The sequence below is a fragment of the Ovis aries genome, chromosome 8, assembly GCF_016772045.2.
Source record: "Ovis aries strain OAR_USU_Benz2616 breed Rambouillet chromosome 8, ARS-UI_Ramb_v3.0, whole genome shotgun sequence".
NCBI lineage: Eukaryota > Metazoa > Chordata > Mammalia > Artiodactyla > Bovidae > Ovis > Ovis aries.
In genome coordinates, this window is record NC_056061.1 from 72,668,008 (window position 1) to 72,689,921 (window position 21,914).

The window sequence follows — 21,914 nt, forward strand, 5'->3', positions numbered from 1 at the left end:
CATTTCAGTTGGCACACCAGATGAGAGAGTTGGATGGGATCAGGAAACTTGAAATCCTGCTTTAAAGCAGTCATAAGAGCCATTGTTGAATTATCCATGTGCTGGTTACTGGGAAGGCTGTGGAAGTGGAAGATGAGAAGTGACCTAGGGAAGCCCATTTGTCGGTCAAGCGGGAGGCCAGGGGACTAACTTAGTGGAGATTTGGAGTCCCTCCTATGGCCACCCCCCGCCCCTCAAGTCTAGCCTCAGGGACACAGCCTCTCATAACTCTACTCTCACCTGCTGGGCCAAGACCATTCTTTGAGTTTTCCAAAACACTCTGAGAGAGACTGGGCTGGAGCATTTAATGAGGGTCCTACTGCAAAAGAAATAAAATAATACACAGCTGTATAAAATGCGCTGGGTTTGAAACTTGCTCTTGGGCCTCCCTTGCCAGCTGTAGGCTTGCATACATGTGGCAAGATCACTGACCCCTCCCACTCTGCAGGGAAGTGTGCTCAGACACCTGGAAGCCCAGACCTAATCCCCTATGATAGTCCTGTCCTTGAGCCCATGTTTTCCCTGCACATCTGACACTAGAAAATGTCTCCCTTCCTTGAAGGAGAGACCAGCTCCCTTCACAGGGCAGAGCCTTCCCACAGCCTCAACAAGACCACCGTGTTAGAATACCGCAGCCCAATATCACTGAGGGAACACACTCAGTGGCAGGAAGTGATAACACACTCCAGGAGAGGGCCAATCAACATAGAATATTCATTGGAAGGACTGATGCTGAAGCTGAAGCTCTAATACTTTGGCCATCTCATACGAAGAGCTGACTCACTGGAAAAGACCCTGATGCTGGGGAAAATTGAAGGCAGGAGGAGAAGGGAACGACAGAGGATGAGACAGTTGGATGGCATCACCGACTCAATGGACGTGAGTTTGAGCAGGCTCCAGGAGATAGTGAAGGACAGGGAAGCCTGGCGTGCTGCAGTCCATGGGGTCGCAGGGTCGGACACGACTGAGCAACTGAACTGGACTGAATTGAGAGGGGGCCAGTGTTCCTGGAGCTAAGGAGCTCACAGCAGCTCAGCTTGGAGAAGGCAGGCTGTGGTAGGGAACAAGGAAGACAAGAAAGGCCTCCAGTTGCTGTAACAAGGAGGACTCCTGCTGCGTTCAGACAGCCATTTGGAGAAGAAGCCGCTGCTGTTTTGTGGCTGTCGCTTCTGGGGTTGTGTTCCTGGTGGCTGCTGTCTCAGAGGCAGCCATCACAGCTGTGTGTCTGCAGGGTTCCTCAGAGCACAGGCCCTGCAGGAGGTCTAAGGAAGGTTGTCCCGCTTGACACAGGGAAGGAAGGATTCTTGCTTTGCCTGGCTGTAAGGAAAAAAGAATTTCAGTTGAGCTGCTCACAGGTTCTGAGGACTGTGTGTGTGTGTGTGATTATAAGCTGAATCTCAGCATTCCTTCTTCAAGCCCACATTCCATTATCCCGTGTTCAACTCAGTTGGCTTCCAGGAGCCCTCCCAAGAGAAACAGCTGCTTGATGCCTTAAAGAGGAAATGTGAAAAGCACTTGAGGGCTAGAACTTTAGAATCCACAGGGTTGATCACTTCCTCTCGGCTTATGAAAACAAACACCATTAACTCCTCTCTTTCTCAATACAAACACAATTCCCAAATGGTTGCTTTTCTCTCAAACTCAGCTCTTATAAAGCTAAGGTGATACCAGGTTGCCTGTGAGCTGTGCATGCTGCTAATAAAATCAGTTCTTGATATTTTGGCATGGGTACCATTGGTCATCATGCTACAGTTGAAAAATGATGCAGAGATGAAGACCAGATGATATCTGCTTGAGACTAGAAAGCTTCCTGTCTCCCCTCTAACAAGCAACAACTGATTTGGAAATATTAATTGTTCACTTTGGGTAGTTAATTGCCCCCTCGTATTAATAGTATTGTAGTTTGTCTCCATTTGGGGTTCTTTAATAAGGCAAGTTACAGAGCCAGCAATATAGTTCAGAATACCTGAAGGATTTTTTTCTCAAAAGATATGTTGGTGATAGAGGGATAGAGTGTTTGATTTGGTTTTCAAGTTTGAGAAAATAGAAGAATTATGCTGTGAAGCATCTTCTTGTCCCTAATACACATACACACACATGCACGCACACACTCATACTTTAGTGTGGCTTTTTTCTCCCCTTTTTCCTCCCTCTCTCCTTTTCGTTCTTTCTTAGATTATTCATATCCTTAAGGGTTGAGAAGACAGTAGACTCAGAAACAAAATCTCAGAGGAGTGTATAGATATGGATTAGAAGTCTTTTCATTTTGATTTTTCTCACCATCATTCAGTTGCCTCTGAATGTTCTTCTTTTGTAAAAGGCTGTTTTCATTAGAATTGTTTTCTTTCCCTGAATTTCTGCCTCAACATTTTCATGTAGTGGGATAATGTGTATCTGTGTGCATGAGTGCTTTAAAACCAAGAGTAAATGTTCCTGAATGATGAAAATTATGTGTAATGACATCAATACCATCCAATTGGGTTATTTTGCACATTTTTCAACAAAGGAATTCATCCCAGGACTGGTTTATTCTTACTATAACTAGCTTCTCATCACTAGCTTTAAACGCCAAATAGAAAATGATTTTCAATTCCCCTAAATATTTGTAGATCTGGTAGACATAAAATAATAAAGGGACTATACTGTAGTGAAAAAAAATTTTAAGGAGAGATGACTTTATATCAACCGTGGTTGGGTTTGTAGTACATCTCATATGACTTGTCAACAAACAGGTAAAAGATCCTTAACCCACAGAGCATTACAAATACTTTTCTAATGAAAAAATAAATTGGTTAAAAGCAAAGTGATTTTGTAAATTTAGCTAAAAGTTTCTGTTGCTTCTAGTTTACTAATATCCAAAGATTATCACACACTTTTTCTTACCCATTCACTCATTCACCAAATATTTTTTGAGTCCTTACTCTCTGTTATGTATTTATACTATTTGAAATACAGATGGTCCCTGTTCTTGAGGAGTTTACAGTCTAGTGGGGGAGACAAATAAACAGTTCTGCTGAAATACAAGTACTGCTGAGCATAAATGAAGAAGGCCAAGGGCAATGCAGTGGAGAATTCTGTCCCTGGAGACAGGATGTTGATTTTAGTCAATTTGTCATGGTCCAAAGTCCAGCTTCGTGGGCTCAGAAACCTTAGCATAGATTGTCTCTCACGAGGGGACTCACTTTGACCAGGTAATTAGAATAATGGCTACTAAAATAGAATATAAATTTATTAAATTTTTTTCTAAGAAATAGAGCTGCCTGAGGGACTACACCCTTAAATCCGATGGCCAGCCTATCAAAGGCAGCCACAGCAGGAGCTAAGTTATAATCACAAGGTTTCTTGGTAAGTAGGAAATTGAAGAAATTTGTGTCTGATGAAAGATTATAAGAAATTATAATGACAGCAGGCTATAATTATGATAGCCCAGTGAATTCACTTCCTAAAGTGGATCGACCTTCTGTGAGGACCAGTCAGAACTTTGGACAAGAGCACCCACTGCAGTGAGCCGTGGGCACCCACTTAGGCATGGCCAGAGCTAGCCCCTTCTAGACCTCATCCCTAGTCGCCTTGCAGTTGTTGACTGGGCTGGGAATCATCTGGCGTGCACAGTTATGGCCAACCTGGGGGTCTAAAACCTGATTTGGGGGTGCCTAATGAACAAAGCTAGTGGAGGTGATGGAATTCCGGTAAAGCTGTTTCAAATCCTGAAAGATGATGCTTTGAAAGTGCTGCACTCAATATGCCAGCAAATTTGGAAAACTCAGCAGTGGCCGCAGGACTGGAAAAGGTCAGTTTTCATTCCAATCCCAAAGAAAGGCAATGCCAAAGAATGCTCAAACTACCGCACAGTTGCACTCATCTCACATGCTAGTAAAGTAATGATCAAAATTCTCCAAGCCAGGCTTCAGCAATAGTGAACCATGAACTTCCAGATGTTCAAGCTGGTTTTAGAAAAGGCAGAGGAATAAGAGATCAAATTGCCAACATCCACTGGATCATGGAAAAAGCAAGAGAGTTCCAGAAAACATCTATTTCTGCTTTATTGACTATGCCAAAGCCTTTGACTGTGTGGATCACAATAAACTGTGGAAAATTCTGAAAGAGATGGGAAAACCAGACCACCTGACCTGCCTCTTGAGAAATCTGTATGCAGATCAGGAAGCAGCAGTTAGAACTGGACATGGAACAACAGACTGGTTCCAAATAGGAAAAGGAGTTCGTCAAGGCTGTATATTGTCACCCTGCTTATTTAACTTCTATGCAGAGTACATCATGAGAAACCCTGGACTGGAAGAAACACAAGCTGGAATCAAGATTGCGGGAGAAATATCAATCACCTCAGATATGCAGATGACACCACCCTTATGGTAGAAAGTGAAGAGGAACTAAAAAGCCTCTTGATGAAAGTGACAGTGGAGAGTGAAAAAGTTGGCTTAAAGCTCAACATTCAGAAAACGAAGATCATGGCATCTGGTCCCATCACTTCATGGGAAATAGATGGGGAAACAGTGGAAACAGTGTCAGACTTTATTTCTGGGGGCTCCAAAATCACTGCAGATGGTGACTGCAGCCATGAAATTAAAAGACGCTTACTCCTTGGAAGAAAAGTTATGACCAACCTAGATATTATATTCAAAAGCAGAGACATTACTTTGCCAACTAAGGTCCGTCTAGTCAAGGCTATGGTTTTTCCTGTTGTCATGTACGGATGTGAGAGTTGGACTGTGAAGAAAGCTGAGTGCTGAAGAATTGATGTTTTTGAACTGAGGTGTTGGAGAAGACTCTTGAGAGTCCCTTGGACTGCAAGGAGATCCAACCAGTCCATTCTGAAGATCAACCCTGGGATTTCTCTGGAAGGAATGATGCTAAAGCTGAAACTCCAGTACTTTGGCCACCTCATGCGAAGAGTTGACTCACTGGAAAAGACCCTGATGCTGGGAGGGATTGGGGCAGAAGGAGAAGGGGACGACAGAGGATGAGATGGCTGGATGGCATCACGGACTCGATGGACGTGAGTCTGAGTGAACTCCGGGAGTTGGTGATGGACAGGGAGGCCTATCGTGCTGTGATTCATGGGGTCGGGAAGAGTCGGTAACGACTGAGCGAGTGAACTGAACTGAACTGAAAGCTTATACAAGTTTGTGGGACCTCTTAAAGAAACAGCATCCCTTTGGAATTAAAAAATAAGAATGTGAAGGATTATTTGGAAGATTCCCATCCAAGATTCTCATTCACTTGGAAAATCCACCTCTGCAAACCAGTTGTTATATTACGGAAATGCTTCTGTACTAGTTGCTAACGGGATGCTGTCCCAGCTCCTGTCTCATTGGTCATCCTGGCTCCTATCTCCCTGGGAAAACCCAGACCTTGCCACATTCCAGCAACGAAAGTATGAAAGCTGAAACTGTAACATCTGTTCTGATCATTGTGGTGGTTTGTCGCTCACTCATATCCAACTCTTAAGACCCCACCAACTGTAGCCCACCAGACTCCTCTGTCCATGGAATTTTCCAGGCAAGAATACTAGAGTCGGTTGCCATTTCCTTCTCCAGTGGATTTCCTGACCCAGGGATCGAGCTTGGATCTCCTGCATTGCAGGTGGTCTGCTGCATTGCAACAGAATCATAGTGGTTGGCAAATATTTTTAACAAGTCTCTGTCTTTAAGGCACTTTGTATATATTTCTTACATGTCGTATATTAATTTGCCATTTGGCTCTCAATGTTAGCCCCATACTTGAAATTCTTGACAGAAACCTCAAGGTAACCTCTAAATAGTGACAATTAGCAGAAATAATTAAAATCTCTTTTACAATGCTCTCTGTCTGTATTTCCTAACAGAGCTGAGTGGAAGCTTTCATTGCCTAAGAAATACCACGTTCTAGGGCATTTCCAAAAAGAAACCCTAAGAAAAAAGCCCAGTGAGGGAAGGAGTAAGCAATGGTCACAGCACACATTCCCAAAAGATTGGGGAAGAAGACAATAAGGAATTTTCTTGTTTGTTTTTTATCTTATTTTGGTTTATTTTTAAATCAAGAGCCAGTACAAACCTTTCCCCAGGGGATAATTGAATTATTATTAAAAGAAGAAAGAATAAATATTCAGAGAACAACACACAGCAAATGCATTCTCAAAACTTGTAGCTCTTTTGGGGTATAACATTGAGAATTCAAAATCTACTCCCTCCTCATTCAGGCACTTTGTGTGTGGGGGTGGGGAGAATGTGCCAATATTTTTTTAATAAAAGAAACAATTGCTATTTTGACTCTGTAACTTGGTTTTCCACAAATCCATCACCAACTTGGTGTAATGTACCCCTTTGAACACGTGCAACATTTTCAACTGCATCAAGTTAAAAAGAATAGTTTATTAAAGCAGTCACATTCCCCCACAATTCTCAGAGGGAGATTCATTTGTCTCTAAAGCACCTCCATATAATTTGTAGCTGTGTGTTTCCTAAGGGGAGATATTCAAAGGACACGGTGCGAAAATATGCTTCTTATTTAAGCTGTGAAGTGTTGATAGAACTATCATCTTGGGCACATGAAAAACAAACAAACATTGTCTTTTCCTACCCTCTGTCCTTTTAAGCTAATCTGTACAAAGTCCACAATTAGGATCCGATATTTTACATACTGAGGAAACATAGTGTGTGATTAATACAAAATTTAAGAATTTACCTAGCACCCAGCTTGGCTCACAGTGAATGTTTGATGAATGATGGAATGAATGAATGAATGAGCAGGTCAGGAAGACAGCTTTGAGAAAGCTCACAAACTGAAAAACTAAATTTGCATTCAGGTTCTAGAGGAATGGATGGGCAGCTTTGCTGAATGCGTAACTGGTGGCATAATTTCTATATGGAGAGGAGCCACTGCTCATAATGAATGCTAAGTGCAAAGACAATGGATGTGAGCGTGTGCCTCTGTGTGTGTGTGTGTGTGTGTGTGTGCATGTATATGGCCATGGGCACACTCATAGAAGAGACTCAGAGGGACCAGGGGTCGCATTTTGGAGCTATTGTGCAAACAGTCTGCGCAATCACAAGAAAGGAGTTCAATGCTTCCTGGAGGCACCAAGTTTCCATGGGAAAAGCATAGACAGTGTTTGGAACCAGGTAGATAAGACCACCAATCTGTGACTTACCAGTCATTTGACCTTGACCTCCCTAAACCTCAGTACACTGATCCTTCAAGTGGTGAGAATAACACTTAACCTCTCCAGGGTGTTACTTAGAAACTGAGGTGATGATAGCAAACATTTGCATGGCATTAATTATGTGCCAGGCACTGTTCAAAGTATTTAATATAGTCTCCTCATTTAAACCTTCCAAAAGCCACAGGGGACCAAGATCTCCCCTCACAAATAAGGAAAACTGAGGCAGAAAGAGATTAAGTAATTGCCTAAAGTGTACGGCATAGGGTACACTGCGCACAGTAGGTTCTCAATGGATTGTAGTTGACGTTTATTTTCACAGTTCTAAGTGCTTCACATTCATTTTCTCGGTTGGGCCTTAGAACAATGCCTGGCATATAGCAGGCATTTGATAAATATTTGTTAAATGTATGAGTGAATCTTTACAGTATAGAAGAATTCACTGAGGCTTAGATAAGAAAGTCATTTGCCCAAAATTACACACCAGAATATCCCACCAGGTGGATGCTTTTCAACTGTGGGTGGAAAAGACTCTTGAGAGTCACTTGGACTGCAAGGAGGTCCTAAAGGAAATCAGTCCTGAATATTAATTGGAAGGACTGATGCTGAAGCTGAAATTCCAATACTTTGGCCTCCTGATGCGAAGAGCCAACTCATTGGAAAAGGCCCTGATGCTGGGAAAGACTAAAGGCAAAAGGAAAAGCGGGAGGCAATGGATGAGATGGTTAGATAGCATCACCAACTCAATGGAGATAAATCTAAGCAAACTCTGGGAGATAGTGAAAGACAGGGAAGCCTGGCGACCTGAAGTTTAAAGACTCAGACACGGCTTAGCAACTGAATAACAACTACAACAAACCTAACTCCCAGGTTTGTGCTCTTAACCATGCCAGGCACACATGGTTTCTGTCTCCACCTCCCGGGTCACTGAGAAGAAAGGCCCAGGGAGTGGAAAGGACACCACGCCTGGGCGCCTCAGGACCATCAGAACCGTAGCTGACAGAACACTTTGTATTTGTTCAGAGAGTGTGGAATCCACAGTCTTTTCTTTCTCTTGCTCTGTCTTTTTTATTCTACCCATGACTGCAAGGAGATCCAACCAGTCCATTCTAAAGGAGATCAGTCCTGGGTGTTCATTGGAAGGACTGATGCTAAAGCTGAAACTCCAGTACTTTGGCCACCTCATGCAAAGAGTTGACTCATTGGAAAAGACTCTGATGCTGGGAGGGATTGGGAGCAAGAGGAGAAGAGGGCAACAGAGGATGAGATGGCTGGATGGCATCACTGACTCAATGGACACGGGTTTGGGTGATCTCCGGGAGTTGGTGATGGACAGGGAGGCCTAGCGTGTTGCAATTCATGGGGTAGCAAAGCGTCGGACACAACTGAGCGACTGAACTGAACTGAACTGATGATATCTGCCTCAGCCTCTAAACAATCTTTACTCTGTGATCCCCAGTTTCTCATTCTGGCTAGCAGAGGGGAAAATATTAAAAATCATACTCCGAACTGTCCATCATTTAGCTAAGACTTCTTGAGGGTTCTTAAGTAATCAGCCATTTGAGGCTTAGGATTGTATTTGAGGGGAAGAGGGCTGTAATGAGCTGGGTGAATAAATACGTGATCCATTTTAATACAGTTCTCACAGGATGCAAATAACAAGGTCCAAAAAAATCTAAATCTTAAAAGAAAACCAGTTTGAAAAAGGAATGATTGAGAAAAAAATCAGAGTATTATACATTGGTTGACCTGTAATTGAACATTAATTGTGAATTAATTAACTTTACATGCATCATTTCTGTAATATTGATAAGGGGACTGAGCTTCCAGAAACTATTTCTTTGATTTGGAATGAAAGAATAGTGAGTCTTAGCTCCCAGCTTGGTGAACTAATTATTGAATGCTCTCATTCTCAGTATTTCAATACCTTGAGGTGATTAAGCATGGATCAAAGCTAAAATTAAAAAGAAAAGCCCATTACCAAATACTAAACAGCTCCAGTAACTTCGTGTCAGTCTCTGAAAGACATTCGTGTCTTGTTATGACAGGGAATTATTCATAATGTGTGCCTAGCATATAGATGACATCCTTTATTTGAAACAATAAAAGAGTCATCCTTACTAGCTGATGGAAATAAATAGGCAGGCAAAATTTAAAGGGAAGGGGGAAAAAATGACCAACCAGTAGGCTTCTGTAATAATTGCTTGTCATCATAACATCAAGTAGTTCATCCTTTTAGGAACTGTTATGTGGCTAAGCCATTATCTTCTCTGGATGAAAAACACACAATAATTCATAGAAAAGCAATGACAGGATTCTGCTGGTTTACCTAATAGTATTGACTAGACAGGAGAATTATGGTTTGTAAGCAAAGAGTGGTTGTATATTTGGAATTGTTCTATTGTCTTTTTACCCAATCAGAATTTTTCTCATTTAAAAAATATCAATACCCTTAAAAAAATATCAAAGAGACTGCCACCGCTGTTTTGATCTGACTATAAAAGTGCTCAGCTCCCAGATTCATTCCCAATTACTTTCTTACTGAAACCTCAGATGCTGTTGGAAGGGAACAGGGAAGAGATGCTAGGCTTTAGTGCCCCTTGCTGGTCAACCTGAAGAAAATCTGAGCATCAGGATTGCCAGAGCCTTTAATAAATGGTGTGGCATGTTTTATTCAATGACTCGGAAGCCAAATCGATTGAACCTGAACATTTGTAGTCAGCCTTAACAAGTGTTCTAAGGATGAAATGATGTGTTTGGAAATACACATATGCTTTCAGAGAGGAAAGAGTTCAATATAAAGACAAACCACATGTTAAATCTTAGCCTAACCTCAAAATAAATCTAGGTAAATATATTCCTGTGAATGCACACTTAGGATATAACAAACTCTTCCTAACCCCAAAGTATGATTTTTGCTTGATTGCGCCTACAAAAGGGCTTCCCTGGTGGTTCAGATAGTAAAAACAAAACAAAAAAAAAAACCTTGCAATGTGGGAGACGTGGGTTCAATCCCTGGGTTGGGAAGACCCCCTGGAGGAGGGCATGGCAACCCACTCCAGTATTCTTTCCTAGAGAATCCCCATGGACAGAAGGGCTATGGTCCATGGGGTCACAAAGAGTCAGACATGACTGAGCGACTAAGAACACAGATGTCTACAAAAATGTGAGTGGTGTGACTTTTCTGGCAGTCCAATGGTTAAAACTTCACACTTCCAACCCAGGGGGCCACAGGTTTGAACCCTGATGGGAGAACTAAGATCCCACATGCTGCCTAATAAAAAACAGAAAATGTGAATGCCCTTTCAAACCATAAAGGAAATAATAGATACCCAAAAAATTCCTAGTGGAATTCTCAAGTTAATTTCCAAAAACGATACAAAAACTTCTATCTACAGAGGAATTGTTTAGACACTAAGTTGCGTCCAACTGTTTTGTGGCCCCATGGTCTGTAGCCTGTCAGGTTCCTCTGTCCGTGGGATTTTTCAGGCAAGAATACCAGAGTAGGTTGCCATTTCCTTCCCCAGAGGATCTTCCTGACTCAGGAATCAAACCCACGTCTCCTGCATTGGCAGGAGGGTTCTTTACTGCTGAGCCATCAGGGAAGCCAGTGTATTACTATCTACAGAAATACATTAGATCATTGATACTATAATTTTACTTTCAGTTCAGTTCAGTTGCTCAGTGGTATCTGACTCTTTGCGACCCCATGGACTGCAGCACGCCAGGCCTCCCTATCAATCTCCAACTCCTGGAGTTTACTCAAACTCATGTCCATCGAGTCGGTGAGGCCATCCAATCATCTCATCCTCTGTTGTCCCCTTCTCCTCCTGCCTTCAATCTTTCCCAGCATCAGGGTCTTTTCCCATGGGCAGGTGGCCAAAGTATTGGAGCTTCAGCTTCAGCATCAGTCCTTCCAATGAATATTCAAGACTGATTTCCTTTCGGATGCACTGGTTGGTTCCCCTTGTGTTCCAAGGGACTCTCAAGAATCTTCTCCAACACCACAATTCAAAAACATCGATTCTTCAGCACTCAGCTTTCTTGATAGTCCAACTCTCACATCCGTACATGACTACTGGAAAAACCATAGCTTTGACTAGATGGACCTTTGTTAGCAAAGTAATGTCTCCGCTTTTTAATATGCTGTCTAGATTGGTCATAACTTTTACTTTATGTCTAGGTTGTCATAATTTTACTTTAATTATACTGTAATTTTAACAAAAGGATTATGGCTTTTTAACTGTTTACCTTTTTTAGGATATGACAACATTACTTTTATAATTTTGGGGGGTAGCACCATGTAGCTTGTGGGATCCAACCGGCTTCCTCCCTTAGCCCAGAGTCCTAACCTGTGGACTGCCAGGGAATTCCCTATTTTTATAATTTGAAAACAACAGCCATAACATGACTACACTTCAGCTGTCCATCATACCTAATTAATTCTTAGGATTCTATAGTGAACCATCAGACCAAATCTATCAATCTTATTTGAAACCAGAGTTCAGCTTGGAATTAGATCTCCTCCCAGACAAGGTACCCATCAAGAACTTGGATTAAGCTCTTTCGACCATTTTGGACCCTGTGGAGGCCTGCTGGGAACAGGACTTCTAAAACGACAGATATGTCTGGAAGGCTGTGGTCCAAGGCCATTTTTGCTGGCTGTAAATGGAGTCTGCCGAACCAGAGGGAACACACTGCTCTCCTGGAAATTGAAGGTGTATATGCTCGAGATAAAACTGAATTCTATCTAGGCAAGAGATGTGCTTATGTGTACAAAGCAAAGAACAACACAGTAACTCCTGGTGGAAAACCTACCAAAACCAGAGTAATCTGGAGAAAGATAAATTGAGCTCATGGAAACAGTGGCCTGGTTCATGCCAAATTGCAAAGGTACCTTCCCACTAAGGCCATTGGACACAAAATCCGTGTGATGCTGTACCCTTTGAGGATTTAAACTTATTGAAAATAAATAAAAGTGTGGATTTGTCCTGTTTAAAAAAAAAGAAGAAGAACTTATATTAACAAGATCCAGTTCTTGGGGCTGGAAAAAGTCTATTCAGGCAAAGTAATGCTGAGGCATATTAGGTACCAGCACACGGCATATTTGCAGGTCAATCCCAGATGCCTCAGTGAGCAGATAAATCCTGGCAAGGCACCAGAGAAAGATGACCCTTCAAAAACATAGAGAACTTCAAGGGACCCACAATATCCAAAACAATCCTGAAAAATAAGAACAAAGTTGGAGTATTCACACTTCTCAAGTTCAAAACTTAATTAACTACAAAGCTACAATTATCAGTGAGAGTTGGACCATAAACAAAGCTGAGAACCAAAGAATTGATGCTTTTGAGCTGTGGTGTTGGAGAAGACTCTTGAGAGTCCCTTGGACAGCAAGATCAAACCAGTCAATCATAAAGGGAATAATTCCTGAATATTCATTAGAAGGACTGATGCTAAAGCTGAAGCTCCAGTACTTTGGCCACCTGATGTGAATAACTGACTCACTGGAAAAGACCCTGATGCTGGGAAAGATTGAAGGCAGGATAAGAAGGGGATGAGATTGTTGGATGGCATCAGTGACTTAATGGAAATGAGTTTGAGCAAGCTTTGGGAGTTGGTGATGGACAGGGAAGCCTGGTGTGCTGCAGTCCGTGGGGTCACAAAGAGTCAGACACAACTTAGTGACTGAACAACAACAATAATAGCAATGGTACTGGCATGAAAACAGACGTATAGATCAATGGAATAGAACTGACAGTCCAGAAATAAATTTTTAATGTATGATTGATTTTTAATAAAATTCCTAAGACAGTTCAGTGGAGAAATGAATAGTCTTTCCACAAATAATGCTGAGATAACTGGATATCCACATGCACAAAAATGAACTTGAACCCTTACTTCACCCCATATACAAAATTAAATCAACAGTGATCAAAGACCTAAATGGTGAAAGACCTAAAATGGTAAAACTGTTAGAAGAACACATATGAGTAAATCTTCATGTCCTTAGATTTGGCAGTGGTTTCTTAAATAAGACACCATAAGCATAAGCAACAAAAGAAAAATTAGATAAATTGGACATGCATCAGGATGAAAACTCTTGTGCTTCCAAGGACACCATCAAGAAAGTGAAGAGATAATGTACAGAATGAATAAAGTTTTGCAAATCTTATGTCTAATAAGGAATTTGTGTCCAGAACATATAAAGAATAGTTGTAACTCAACAATAAAAAGTCAAATTAAAAATTAATGTCTAAAAAACTTAATTGCTGATTAAAAGTAGGCAAAAGATCTGAACAAACATTTCTCCAAAAAAGATACACAAATGGCAATAAACACCTGAAAAGAATCTTAACATTACCCATTATTAAGGAAGCGCAAACCAAAACCGCAATGAACTTACTTTATACCCACTGTTGTTGTTGTTGTTCAGTCACTAAGTTGCGTCCGACTCCTTGCAACCCCTCCTCCTCCTGCCCTCAATCTCTCCCAGCATCAGGGTCTTTTCCAATGAGCTGGCTCTTCGCATCAGGTGGCCAAAGTATCGGAGCTTCAGCTTCAGCATCAGTCCTTCCAAAGTATATTCAGAGCTGATTATAACCGCAATGATGGCTGTAATAAAAAAGACAGATAATTACAAATGGTGACAAGGATATGAAGAATTCGGAACCTTCATTCCTTGCTAGTGAGAACGTGAAATGTGTAGACCTTTCAGAAAACAGTTTGACAGTTCCTAAAATGTTATAGAGTTCCCATATGACCCATACATTTTACTCCAAGATGCATATGCCCGAGATAAATGAAAACATATTCGCAGAAAAGTTTATACGTGAATGTCCATAGCAGCATTACTCGTTAACAGTCAAAAGGTTGAGATAACCCAAATGTCCATCAAAATGGATAAACAAAATGTAGTTTAGTCACACACGAGTATTATTTGTCATCAAAAAAGGAATGAGGTACTGATATATCTTAAAACATGGATTAAACCTTGAAAACATTATGCTAAGTGAAGGAAGTCAGACACAAAAGGTCACATGTTGTATGAATCTACTACCTTAATCTACTAGGGCTGCTGTAATAAAACATCACAGACCCGGTGGCTTCAACAGAGGTTTGTTTTCTCATGGTTCTGGAGATTAGAAGTCCAAGATCAAGATCTTGGCAAGCTGGTTTCTCACGAGGCCTCTCTGCTTGGCCAGCAGACTGCTATCCTCTCGCTATGCCCTTGCATGGCCTTTCCTCTGTGCACACACAGTCCTGGTGTCCCTTCCTCTTCTTATAAGGATACCAGTCCTGTTGGATTAGGTCCCCACCATTGAGTTTCCATTTAATTTTAGTTACCTGATGACTCAGATGATAAAGAATCTGCCTACAATGCAGGAGACCTGCGTTCAATCCCTGGGTCGGGAAGATCCTCTGGAGGAAGGCATGGCAACGCACTCCAGTATTTTTGCCTGGAGAATCCCATGGACAGAGGAGCCTGGTGGGCTATAGTCCATGGGGTCGCAAAGAACTGGACACAACTGAGCAGCTAACACACACACACAATTACCTCTCAAAGCCCTGTCTCCAAATACACAGTCACATTGAGGGGTTAGAACTCCACCCTATGAATTCAGGGGGTTATAATTCAGGCCATAATGTGCACTTACGTGAGATGTCCAGAACAGGCAAATCTGTAATGACTGAAGGTAGGTTAGTGGTTGCCAGAGGTTGGGGGGATAAGAGGATTGGGGTGACAGCTAGGGGGTGCAAATGTTTCTTTTTCAGGTGATGAGATTTACTGAAGGTGATTGTGGGGATGGTGGGGCTATGAATATGCTAAAAGTCACTGAATTGTACATTTTAATTGAGTGGATTGTATATATATGAATTATATCTCAATAAAGCTATTATCAAAAGCAAACAAACTGACATCCACCCAGAGCAAAAAAGGTCATTGATAAAGTCTTTAAGAGGTAGCTGAATCCCATCCATAAGCATGGAGATCAGAGCCAAGATTAGAGCTTTGAAAGATGTGCAGGGAAGAGCCTAGCTCTGATGCTAAACATTCAGGGCAGAAGATCAGGTGCATATGGTCAAGGCCGCCCTGTCTGCAGACTTGGTTTAAACCTGAGTTACAGAGGACTGGCCCCCTTAAGCTTCTGTCCGAGGCCAGCATTCATCTTAAAGGCCAAAGAGTGACCTCCCAGCCCAGGGAGAAAAGAGTTTCTAAGGCGGGGAGCTCGGCAGGGTGTGAGGCAGGGCCTGCAGTCATCTCTCCTGTGTTTCTGACTTCCCTCTTCCATTCCTTTAGAATGAGCATGTTAGACTGTGATCACCATGTAATCCTTCTTGTATGACATGCTCTTCTCTTATGAGCTCTGCATTTTCAAAGCATACGTCTGCCAAGCTGCCTTTATCAAGCACACTTGCCACATGGTCATTGTTGGTTTATTTATTGACCTGCTCTACTAGACTTAAGGTCCAAGAAAATGGGAACAGTTGCTTTTATTCCGGCACCCTCAGCGGCTCACCCATGGCTGAGCACATAGAAAATGCTCCATAGATGCTTGTTAACCTAATTAATAAATGAGTCTTTCGTTTTCCTGTGTTAAATTTGTTAGAATGCACATAACTTTCTGCTTAGACTAGGCAATTTGGGGAATTAACAAACTAAAGAATCCTAATTAAAGCATTGATTTTATTTCCATAGAGTTGACATAATTGTGGATAGTAATAGTTTAACATGTATTCAACTTTTCTAGACTGGGCCCTGTGCTAAGTGATTTATATATTAGTTATCTCATTTAATCCTCACAGTAAACCCCTGAGTAGATATTATTACCCCCATTTAACAGATATGGACACTGAGGCTCACAGAGGTCGACTTGCCCAAAGTCATGGAGTTGATCACAGTCGGCCTTGTCTTAAATCTCAGAACTCCAAAGACTATTCATTTATCCTCTATACAATTATGACTTCTTGGTGTTTTGTTTTGTTTTGTTTTGTTTTGTTTTTGGCTGTGTTATGCAGCATCCAGGATCTCAGTTCCCCAACCAGGGATCAAACCTGTGCCTCCTGCAGTGAAAGCACGGAGTCCTGACCACGGGACAGCCAGGAAATTCCCATGATTTCTCAATATTTTATTTTGTCAACATACGCGCATCAAATGTAAATGGAAAAAGAAGCAAGAGGTGAGGCCTGAGATCATTGACCTGCCTTTCTTCTAAGCCCTGTCTGAAGGCTTCCTGGCCTTAAATTTAGCAGGTCCCTGCCTTGGTCTAAGATGGTGCACAGCTTCATCACAGATTCAGGCTGCCATTTCTGAGATTACCTCACTCAGGAGGCAAAAATTCTTCCCCTTGCATTGAGAAGGGGATTAAGAAAGTAACACATGCATAGAAAGTATGGGTGGTCTTCTCCCCCTTGTTCATGAATTCAGATCTGAAGTCAAGCAAAACCAGAAACCCTTTTCAGATCGTTTTCACTGTCTACTGACTCACAGCTTCCAGTTTTCATTGTATCCTCTTTCGTTCCCCTTATGCATCTCAGCCACACTTCACGGCATTCTGCACAAAGGGAGAACTCAATACAAGTTGACTGCTTACCAGAATAGAACATTCTGACATTTCAGAACAACAAGCTCAGCTTGAGGTGTTTCAGAAAGGCATGCATCAAATGTCACAAAGTTGTTATAAGAGATTCAACAGCTTTCACGTTGATCTCAATAAACAAAATTAAATGTTTGCTCATTTCATGGTAACCATGTCCCAATGCAAACAGCTTGGTATTTTTTCTGTTTCTATTTGCTGCTGTTACCTTGGCTGTCTGTGTGTTATAACTCAAAGATTGTTGTCTGCAAGGATGGGGGGTGATGTTTATACTCAAAGAGGGACAACTTGAGTTCCAAGGGAGCTGAAATCATTCAAGACCAACAGGTATGATTAGGAAAATTAAACAGAACCAAAGTTAATCCACTGCCCTCAGGGTGTTCCTTGCGTCTAGGGTTAAGCCAGAATTCTAGGAGTGGATGGGGTTGCCAATGCCAATTGTGTAAACTGTCCTCAAATTTCAGATGAACTGTGTGAGCAGAGAGAAAATTCAGATCTCTCCTGGATTCTTCTTTCAGAGTAAGGGCCAATGTCCCCATTCCCCTACCATTCTCACCAATACCCAGGGGTGGGTGAGCTGCTCCTGATGAAGGCCCTATAAATAACACTTCTCCTCCCACTCTGACCTTGGTTCCGCTGCTGTTGCTTATCTGACTGTCTGTCCCTCTTCACTCCGTAAGATGGAATAAAACTATTCTTATGCATCACTGTACATCCAGAACACACTTGACTTAAAGCATTTTTATTAACTGCATTAGTGAATCATAAGGTTGATGGAGAAAAAGAAATGGTTGGCAGAAACTTGACTGAGAACTGACTCCCCGTCATGGAGAAGACTTTGCATCTTACTGATGGTGTCTCTTACACCAAGAGTGAACCAAACCTTTTTATTTTTTAATTTTTTGGCCGTACCATGCCACATGCAGGATCTTAGTTCCTCAATCAGGGATTGAACTCGTGCCCCCTGCATTGGAAACTCACAGTCTTAACCACTGGACTGCCAGGAAAGACTGCTTGTGACCCAAACCTTATCAGCAGGGGGAAGACTTCAGTTGAAATGATAAGATCTTTTAAAGACTAAGACACTTTTCATCATTCTAATACCCTTTCCCATAGAGCTTGGTATTAAAATTTTTATTTCCCTCGTTTTTAATTTCTGAACAAAATGGCATACTTAAGAACTGACTTTTTAACTCCAAAATTAAATACAATATGTGCATCTATTTGAAATATATGTCTTTTGAAAATATTTATAGACTAGAGATCAGAGGATACCACTTTCATAATGTTCTTTTCCATTTTCATGAAATTTGAAGAACTTTAACTTTTCAATTATGAAATAGTATATGGAAAAGAGTTCTATTTTGAATCTAAATTATTTTTAAATGTCCCTTACCTTACATTAGGGCTTCCCAGGGGGCGCTAGTGATAAAGAATCCACCTGCTAATGAAGGAGACGTAAGAGACGTGAGCTCAATCCTAGGTCAGGAAGATCCCCTGGAGGCGGGCATAGCAACCCACTCCAGTATTCTTGCCTGGAAAATCCTATGGACAGAGGAGCCTGGCAGGCTATAGTCCATAGGGTTGCAAAGAGTCAGACATGACTGAAGCGACTTAGCATGCACATAACTTACATTAATCATGTTATAATTGCCTGCTTCGCCCCCCCTCAAAAAAAAGATCTTAGGATACAGCTTATACATTATATATATATATATATATATATAAATATAATGTATAATAACATTAATCAGCTTCTTATGTAACTTGTTTTTGAATTTGCCTAGTAGTTGGTAGAGGTCCTTAAAAATGCTTTGTAGATATTAATGTATTATCCAAAATTTCTACCATTGAGGTAATCATCAGGAAGACTTCCACCTGACATTTGAGAGCAGCGCTGATGATAAATCCCTGTACAGACAGTCAGCCCTTCCACCTGTGTATTTCATCCAAATTCAGATTCTCTCGGAGGGACTTGCAGCACCACCCAAGTCTTCCTGAGTCAGAAGCGTGTCTGTTTGCCATTATTTTCCATTGTCACCTGTTAGGTCCCTTATGTCCTTGCCTTCCTCCCATTTCTAAAACATGTGCCTAATCTGCCTAGGAGAAAGCGGAGGCAATCAGAATATTTCAACTGCCAAATGGAAATAAATGCCAGCAGGGCAGTGCACTTTAAGTACAGGCAGAACATGTCGTGAAAACGAAGCCTGGGAGAAGAGAGGGGGTTGCCTGCATTTCACAGACTTAGCAAAAGATTTCTAGATACAGGTGGCGGCGGCAAATTGCCTGTCAAGAGATTCACTTCCTAACGAGGCCAGCCATGTAGAACAGCCACCGCACCGCCAGGGCACTGCAGCTGGCCCGGATCTTTGGGGCTCTGAGCCGGATGGCAGGAATGACAGTCCTGCAGTCCCCAGCAGCAGCCACATCCCTGAGGGTCGAGGGGCCAGGCAGCAGGGCTCATGCCACCAGGCATCCCTTCATGCCGCCCGTGCCGATTGGCATCAGTCAGATGAGGACTGGGCATTAGTAGAGGTGCGGGGTGGGGCGGGGGGATCTGAAGTGAGGCAGGGGGCGAGGTGGAAAGGAAATGGGAAGAAGAGCACCCATTTATCTTTAGGAGCTCTGTCATCGTCAGTTATCAGTCCAGAGGAATGCAACGAGCTGAAGGACAGAGGACTGGGTAATGCTAGGTCCTGACCCTGCTGGTCTCAGGCTTTCCTCAACTGAGTGCTCTCAGATGCCCAGGAAAACAAAACACTGCATGCTTTTCCAACTCTTTCTCTCTTTCTTTCTCAGACACACACACACACACACACACACACACACACACACACACACACACACACTTGCCAGTGTTCTTCCTTGTATCCGTCTCTATGCTTAAAAAACTGAAATGGCAGCAAGGAGACTGACTGCATGGTGGCCAATGTACTGATCTCCTTTCTCACCATTTAGCTTCTGTGTAAGAGAACAGTTTTTCTGGACAGCAAGGAAGGCAATGTCATTTTCAAGGTCAGGATTGATCCAAACCCCACTCCTTCCTGCGTGGAGGAGAAACCTTTTTTCTCCCTGCGCCACCATTCCATTCCTGACAGGTTGACTTCACATTGAGAACATAGGCAGGTGTGATGCCCTGTTGGTGGTGGCCCCTGGGTACCTTTCAAAGCCAGTTCTCAGCACCCAGGCATCCACACTGTTTTTGGCAGAGCCAGGGTAGGATGCTAGGCTAACTGCAGGAGCTGCCAGCTTTAAGAAAAATCTGGCTTCAAGTCAGATAGATCCCAGGGACCAAGTTGAATAACAAAAAGCTCAATGAATGGAGGTTTCAAGCTTAGGAAAAAGGAGACGCCACTGGGGATGTGCAATTAAGTTAAACCTTCAACTCTGTAGAAAAATACTGATATGCTAGGACTAGAGCCTCAGGGAACAGCAACGGAGACCCAAATCTTAAGAGACAATTGCGAAGAAGTTTGAAGAAAACAATCAGCAATGGCAGAAATATTTGCAGTATATTGTGGTTCAGATGGTAAAAAATCTGCCTGCAGTGTGGGAGTTCCAGGTTCGAGCCCTCGGTTAGGAGGATCCCCTGGAGAAGGAAATGGCTACCCACTCCAGTATTCTTGCCTGGAGAATTCCATGGACAGAGGAGCCTGGCAAGCTACAGTCCCTGGGGTTGCAAAGAGTTGGACACAACTGAGCAACTAACACTTTCACTAACACTGGTGCAAAAGTCCTTGGCAGAGTCATCTCTGACTTCTTCTGGATACCTGCACAGGGTGGGAGCCCAAGAAACTCCTGAGTCAGTGAGTGAACGTGAAGTGGCTGCAGCTTTCACTGAAAAAGCAGAAGGTGTCAGGCTGAGTTTCGTGTTCTTAAGAAATCCTGTACCTGCCTTTTGAGAACCCAGCCTTCTTGCATTCTTAAGCGTGTTTTCTAAACTCCTGTCCTGGAGAAGCAGAAGGCGCCTCTCAGGTTCACTGAGCTAGAACGACATTTTGATACAAACAGACCCCAGCCCACTGAAAGAGTTATGCATTTGGCAGGAACACCACCTTGAGTTCAGACAGAAAGCACATCTGTGCCTCGTTGATAATGTAATAACCTACATTACAGTTTTGGCCGAGAGCACCTGTGCACAGCCCAGAAAGTCAGCCCAGGGCAACCATTCTGATGGAGGTGATATTAACAGCTCTCATTAAAACTGATGACTATGGCAGTGCCCAGGAGCGCGGCTGCAGTGAGGCGTCTGTCTACATTTCCATGACAAGCCACTATTTTTGGAGTTCATAACTCAGCCATAGAAATACGCTTTGCATTGAACTGAAACCTGAAAAGGGAGTTTAGGGTAAAGAGAGTTTGACTTTTATTGCTTTGCTGCTCCTGTCTGGACAATGGAAAAAGAAGGTTACATGATGATGGAGGACATATTTTTGAGTTGGCCCAGGTAGAGTTTAAGTGTTTTAACTTTTATATTTATCAGGAATGCTAAGAGTTCTATTATGATGGAAATGATCCTAGGTGGGCACCTGTTTGTTTTGTTTACTGTTACCTGTCCAAAATGAAGAAGCACAGGATTCCTCGTCCTCCAGCTGGGACTTAATGGGGTCCCATATGGCTCTTAAAGAACCTCTTGATGAAAGTGAAAGAGGAGAGTGAAAAAGCTGGCTTAAAACTCAACATTCAAAAAGCGAAGATCATGGCATCCAGTCCCATTACTTCATGGCAAATAGAAGTATTTGGGGAAACAATGGAAACAGTGGCATGCTTGGGCTCCAAAATCACTGCAGATAGTGACTGTAGCCTTGAAATTAAAAGACACTTGCTCCTTGAAAGAAGAGCTATGACCAACCTAGACAGCATATTAAAAAGCAGAGACATTACTTTGCCGACAAAGGTCTGTCTAGTCAAGGCTGTGGTTTTTCCAGTGGTCATGTATGGATGTGAGAGTTGGACCATAAAGAAAGCTGAGTGCCAAAGAATTGATGCTTTTGAGCTGTGGTGTTGGAGAAGACTTTTGAGAATCCCTTGGACTGCAAGGAGATCAAATCAGTCAATCCTGAAAGAAATCAGTCCTGGATATTCATTGGAAGGACTGATGCCGAAGCTGAAGCGCCAAT

General features: G+C 42.4%; 1 protein-coding gene and 1 pseudogene across 3 annotated transcripts in view; both read left to right on the forward strand.

Moving 5' to 3' along the window:
- The window catches only part of LOC132660255 (large ribosomal subunit protein eL33-like), a 51,743-nt pseudogene extending 33,262 nt beyond the window's left edge, over positions 1-18,481 (forward strand).
- The window catches only part of SASH1 (SAM and SH3 domain containing 1), a 347,119-nt gene that overhangs the window by 53,170 nt on the left and 272,035 nt on the right, over positions 1-21,914 (forward strand). The window lies entirely within an intron of this gene.